At 40.4% G+C, this 7,181-nt stretch overlaps 1 long non-coding RNA gene across 1 annotated transcript; it reads right to left on the reverse strand.

Moving 5' to 3' along the window:
- Nucleotides 1-204: 204 nt before the first annotated feature.
- Nucleotides 205-6,204, reverse strand: LOC121551117. The gene is made up of 4 exons (XR_005997028.1): nt 5,871-6,204; nt 3,298-3,427; nt 551-763; nt 205-244 (listed from the first exon to the last, which is right to left on the reverse strand). It is a non-coding gene; the product is annotated as an uncharacterized LOC121551117 (long non-coding RNA).
- Between the last annotated feature and the right edge of the window lie 977 nt (nt 6,205-7,181).

Below are 7,181 nucleotides of genomic sequence, written 5' to 3' on the forward strand. Positions count from 1 at the left end.
ATTTCTCAAACATATACCAGCCTCCTCCCTCTGTACCACTCAGTCCCAATGCCCCCATGCTGTGATTAACCACATTTAGTTTGAACTCTGTTCAACCACGGCTTCGTTCCAGGAATATGCCTAAGGAGAGAGGCAAAGGGCAACAGTCTGGTTTCAGTCACTGATAAGGCAGGACAGCCTTGGATTAGGGAGGAGTGAGGAATTCTACCCGAGGTCAGGTCAGATGAAGAGAGAAGAAACAGCCCTAACAATACAAATGTATATAGTTAGTAATATATGAATACAAGGATATGTAGTGACTAACATCCTTGCATTAAGGTTATATTTTCAAACATCACAGTCTTCAGCAGTAAAGAGTAGTTCAGCCATTCCTTCGCAACCTGCATTCTGGCCCTGGGTCATGGCAACATTTAACATTACATTTGGCCTTGACTTTGTTATCAGTTTTAAACACATATTGTAGCAAAACTTCAACATGAGGATGAGCAGCAAAATCAATACAATGACTAAAACAACGGTCAGACACAGTTGGATGATCCACCCTCCAAACCTGGTATTATCTGGCACAGTAGAGCTCTCTTTCGATGATGACCTTCTACTTCTGGGACTCTACTCCGGGCCGACGTTGGTCCCTTTCGCTCAGAACTCCTTCTACCATCCCTAGGGTCTCGGGCTCAGGCAGAATCTCTCTCAATTTATTAAACATCGGTCTGTGGAGATGGTCCTTCTGGCAGCGTACCAATAGGGAAGCTGAGAGACACTGCTGCAAAGACACACAGACACAGACAGACAGAAAATAAAACAATGCTATGCAGTGGCGGGGCCATTTTCCTCTTCTGGGGTTGGAACTCTCCTACAGTGGGACACATGAATCCAGGTATCTCTCTCTACTACTTTCACCGCCATCGAGGTAGTCAGCAACATCTGGTACGGGCCCCTCCACCTAGGGTCTTTCCAGCTCTTTCTTCTGTAGTCTTTTACCGCCACAAAGTCTCCAGGCCGCAGACAATGCTCAGATTCTCCTGCTAGGTTGGGCAGAGAAGCCTTAACCCGTGGGAAGAGAGTCTTAAGAACATTGTTAAGTGAGACACGGTATGCTACTGTACCATGTCCTCTTATCAGTCAGGAGATGCCTTGAGATCAGGAAGTGCATATTCTTGCAGCCTGTAGCTGTCCACTAGTTTCAGAGACAGGCCCTCTTTGTACTTTGTCTCCTGCCACAAATCCATTTGCACATGAAACATTCCATCTAACCCATAACACATTAATTACTACTGCTCACATTCTTAATACAATTTGCACATTTATCAAAAGGCCCCATGGGACCGGTATTTTCCCTTTTGGAGACATGACTCACATCGTGATTTATGCGCCCAAAAGAAACAACAACAACACTGCCTGTTAAATCAAAATAACAAATCAAATTAGAATAACAACCCTTGATAACATCTTAACTTAATTGTATCCCATACGGTAATTCAATGAATAGTAAAATTGACTAGTGACAAATTTCCCTCATTCAGGGCTAGAGCTCTCTCTCTGTCCTTGTCATGGTCAGAATCACACATACAGTGGGGGAAAAAAGTATTTAGTCAGCCACCAATTGTACAAGTTCTCCCACTTAAAATGATGAGAGAGGCCTGTAATTTTCATCATAGGTGCACGTCAAATATGACATACAAAATGAGGAAAAAAAATCCAGAAAATCACATTGTAGGGTTTTTAATGAATTTATTTACAAATTATGGTGGAAAATAAGTATTTGGTCAATAACAAAAGTTTCTCAACATCTTTTTAAGTGGGAGAACTTGCACAATTGGTGGCTGACTAAATACTTTTTTTCCCCACTGTAGCTGGTTTCCCAATCATAACCAACTGTTCTACCATTCCACTGATTAATTAATTTTCTTTTACAATATATATATATATATATATATATATATATATATATATATATATAAATAAATAAAAACCTGCAGGAATATTTTCTTCTATAAAAGGGGCCCAAATTTGGAATGTAAAATCTATCATATTACCATTTTACTATAACAATTTTACCATAATCTTAAACCACCTCTAAGGTTTCCAAATTTGGGAAACCTGCAGGGATTGGTCCCACCGAGATACAATGGCCGGACCACACCCTAAAAGACTAGAAATACAATGTCTAGACGTCATACAAACACACCGGTACGTGCGACTGTCACACCCTGACTCATGGGACTCTTGTATGTTGAGTCAGGGTGTGGATATCTATGTTAGTATTTCTATGTTTTCATTCTAGGTTTGTGTTTCTATGTTGGCCGGGTGTAATTCCCAATCAGAGGCAGCTGTCGCTCGTTGTCTCTGATTGGGGATCATACTTAAGTAGCCTGTTGGCAATCAGTTGTTGTGGGATCTTGTTCCGTGTAGAGGCTTGTATTGTGTTTAGCCTGAGGACTTCACGTTACGTTGTTTTGTTCGTGTGATAGTTTATATAATAAACATGTATGCATTTCACGCTGCGCCTTGGTCTGACCCGTCCTTCAACGAACGTGACAGCGACCTGTTCCTCAAACAGGATTTCTCATACCCCTTCTGGTAACGTGAATTTTCCCACACTCCGCAATGAACATTCATGCACCATTTATTCTTCTTCTCCTAATGCGAGAAAGAAGCTTTAAGCGACCTGCAAATTCAGCCCCTTTCCTGACTCAATTCCTCACCACAGAAAAGGCTGTATTCGCAGGATTGTATTTATTTATTTAGTGATCACCCACACAGGATGAGCAGAACTACTCTCTACCTAGCACTTTCTCTATGCATTACATCCCCTGGGCTATATCCACAGGATTTTTATTTCGTTTCTGATCACCTACACAGGATGAGCAGAACTCTACCTAACTTTTCCCTGTCCGTTCAGACCTTCAGTTTTTACACGAAAGTGGTATCCACAGGGATTTATATTCTGCCTGTTCAGACCTCTAATACAGTGATTAGAGCGGTATCCACAGAATTTAACCAATCTGTGCAGTCCTCTGGAGTTCTATTCTATTAGTTCCCCAAAGTGGTATCCACAGGCAACCTATCCATGCTGTCCCCCAGTGATCCACTTCCTCAACACACCAGGCGGGTATCCATACGATTTCTTATAACGACAACAACATTGCATGCATGCTTATTTCTCATTCCAACAAAAACACTGTACTTTTCCTAAATTTAGCACTTAATACTGGAGAGACGCCCGGTACCTGACATTCAGAATCAGCCGAGCGAACCACACAAATTCCTATGCTAAAAGTAAGAACTTATGCTTACCTATTTTACAGTGGCCACTGTTTTTTGTGTGTGATTCGCTTAGCCTCCTCCAGATGGCACAGCACCCCTATGGTCTCTTTTTACAGTCCCTTCGTGGTCGGCAATTATGTTGTAGAAGACTGTCTTTGTCCTTAGTCAAACACAGAGTTTTTGTAGAATTAAGATAGAGTTTATTACACAGATATAGCCGAGGTGGTCTGAAGAGCATCTAACTTTCCACCTCTCAGCTCTCTGTTTATATACTCATTTTACATACATTTTAGCTTAATCTCTCCCTCTTTGGTTCAACCACCACTGTCTCCAATTTTCACCTCTTGACCGCTCTGCCCACTTCCTTAATGGCGGTATCTGACTTCCCTCCCTTCCAGTTCCGTGTCTGGAAACAATAGTGGTGGGACCAAGCCCTGTCATGCAAAAATAACAGCCCTGTCATGTAAAAATAACAGAGCCCTTTCCTGGCTCCGTTCTGACCCCCTAATTGATTCCCAAACCTATCAATCGATACTTAAACATGTCTTAAAACATGGCAGGTCCATAATAAATTTCTCAAACATATACCAGCCTCCTCCCTCTGTACTACTCAGTCCCAATGCCCCTCATGCTGTGATTAACAATATTTAGTCTGAACTCTGTTCAACCCTGGCTCCGATTCAGGAATATGCCTAAGGAGAGAGGCAAAGGGCAACAGTCTGGTTTCAGTCACTGATAAGGCAGGACAGCCTTGGATTAGGGAGGAGCGAGGAATTCTACCCGAGGTCAGGTCAGATGAAGAGAGAAGAAACAGCCCTAACAGCCCTATAGTCTACTGAGTCTGAAAAGATCCAACAATAGTCCACTGAAAAATCCCCAAAACTAGTTATTCACACATGTATACATATATTTCCTTAAACATCCTGTGTTGTGTGCAAGTTCCTTTTCCAGGTACAGCAGGAATGTCTACCAATGGCATGCCCAAGTTTTTGTGGGAAATTACACTCAAAACACTTATAAAGTATAAAGAGCACTCACTTTAGATTAGGGACTGCAGTAAAGACTTTACTAATGATTAGTAAATTGATTATTAATGTGGGAGTAATTATTAATAAATGGTACACACAATTTATAAATGCCTTATAAATAGTTTGTTACGGACCCTTAAAGTAAAGTGTTACCCCATTGGCTTATATACTATAATACCGTATAGTAGCCTAACTACATATTTCAAATTATTGAATTTCAAGTGTTCCCCCCTGCCCACTTTAGACACTAAGTGTTTAAATATTAGGTGACATATAATTTAATAGAGGAACTGGCAGTCTCTCTCCCTCTCTCTCTGTTTTCTTCAATTTAATTCAATATACAACCTTCTGTGTTTGTCAAACAAAGATGCCGGGACTAGTTTATGTGGATTCGGATAGGATTTCCAGTGTTGTGCTTCTTTTGACAATGCCATGTGTGTATGCATATCTTTCTGCCAAGAAGTGATGGCAGAATGAGTGATGGAGTGCTGCATCAGATGACCTGGCCTCCACAATCACCCGACCTCAACCCAATTGAGATGGTTTGGGATGAGTTGGACCGCAGAGTGAAGGAAAAGCAGCCACAAGTGCTCAGCATATGTAGGAACTCCTTCAAGACTGTTGGAAAAGCATTCCAGGTGAAGCTGGTTGAGAGAATGCCAAGAGTGTGCAAAGCTGTCATCAAGGCAAAGGGTGGCTACTTTGAAGAATTTAATATAAAATATTTTTTGATTTGTTTAACACTTTTTTGGGTTGTGTCTACAATGTAGAACATAGAAAAAATAAAGAAAAACCCTTGAATGAGTAGTTGTTTCAAAGCTTTTGACTGGTACTGTATATACTGTACATATATAATATATCCTATATAAACAGTATGTTGTTGTTTTTTTACTTTTTTTGCTGCCTATTGGGCCCCCCACAGGCCTGGGCCCAGGGGCTTCAGCCCTGGTAAGCCCCTGCATTAAGCCGGCACTGGGTACAGTGTTTGACTTTCAGAAATGTCAGCAAACTAGGCTAGCTATGTACAGCAAAATAGTTAGCTAGCTCTCTGCTTGGCTAGCTAGCTGCTTAGCTGAACACAATGTTAGTGATCTGTTCTTTGAATGACTAAATTGACTTTGGCTAAAGTTGACATGTTGAATCTTGAATTCTCCAGCCAATGAAATGAGATGTTCTAAAACTAGACCATTCAGATCAAACAAACCGTTGCGTCATGTCTCACCTTATGTATCTGAACTAGGCTTTGTGGCTATTCCGTGCCAGTACCACTTGTGTGAACTGAAGTAGCTAGCTAGTTAGTCAATATCAATGTGGGTTTCAGTCCACAGACATCAGAAATGTAACACAAGGTCAAGTAACGTTATACACATAAGGTAGATTGTTACGACTAACTAGTGACGTGTCATTTTATATTTACATGAAACAAACCAATGTCACAGTCTGCTAACAAGCTACTAGCTAATGCTAGCTAGCTAATATGAATTATTGGACGAGTGGCTTGAAAACAATCAAAATGTACTTGCGTACATGGTTACAACTAAATAGCAATATATAATCTAGCTAGCTATGTCTTACCTTTTCAGCAGAAAAAACATTTGTGTCGGTTTTGAATCCCTTCAACTCCCTTAGTTTTTTCCACTGTGTGAACACAAATCCGAGGTTTACACGTATTGGCCCGGGCTCTATCGCTTTCCCTTTTTGCCTGTCTGCTCTCCAAATGTCTCTGTTTCTTTGGCTTAAATCGAGGAGTAGTTGCTGCTGGGTCAGGTCGTTTGCCCCTCGCGTCTGTATTTTTATTTATTATGGAACCCCATTAGCCCCTGTAAGCTTGCTATCTCCGCTAACCATTAGCCAAGTGTTGGCCATGGGTTCAGCTAGCTATCACACTGCCACCTCACCGACAGAAAACACGTTACTCATTGTGCGTGCCACAAAATCAGATGGAAAAACTCAACCATGAAAACAGCGGTTCTCAGGCAGGCTAGGGGCGCACTATTGGTAGATCACATTGGATGACCACTAGCGACTTATTGGAGCTATTGACCATTAAAAAAATAGAAAAGTTACATATTGCAGTTTGAAGTAGCCTATATCTACCTGGTAGAATTATATAATTATTATTTGCATCAATCCAGTGGCCAATTGTTTTGCAAACTCTGCAATCACATGAGCACTACAAAAACATTGCTAACAAACAAATATCTCTGGCTGGTGCTCAATTGAATTAAAGGTTAACTACACCAAAAAATCTACATTTCTTATAACCTTTGCAGACATAGAACACCGCTAAAGTAACGTGTGGATAGCGACAATTGATCAAATTACAGTTTTGCATCGGCATTTAAAAAGCCATAGTGTACCCTTACAGACAAACAAACATGCCGTAGCCGAGGCGCTTTCAAGGCGGCATATTCCATATGTCTGAAAAGGGTATCAGATTTTTCCCAGACCTTAAAAGTGGTCTTCTGATGTGGATTGTTGTGGACTTCCTATCAACAAAAGTGTGATTTGAGAGCGATAACCTAAAAAAAAAAACGGGAAAAACTGAAACTTGGAAAAACTAAACAAGAAAACTGAATTTGGGAAAAAAGTCAATGGAATTTGGCAAAAAATAAACATTGAATTTGGCCCATGGAAACACATTCAATAACAGATTCATTCATGGAAAAACAGATAGTAAAAAACAATATCAAAAGGAAGTTTGTTTTGAAGTGTCTCTCCTATATCTGAGAGATATACTGTAAGAAAGACCAGGAAATTATTTGTATTTTTTAAAACCATATTTAACCCCTTTTGTTGCCACTAAACTGCTTCCATATACTGATCAAAAAATATAAATGCAACATGTAAAGTGTTGGTCCCATGTTTCATGAGCTGAAATAAAAT

Source organism: Coregonus clupeaformis, chromosome 18 (genome assembly GCF_020615455.1).
Source record: "Coregonus clupeaformis isolate EN_2021a chromosome 18, ASM2061545v1, whole genome shotgun sequence".
Lineage (NCBI taxonomy): Eukaryota > Metazoa > Chordata > Actinopteri > Salmoniformes > Salmonidae > Coregonus > Coregonus clupeaformis.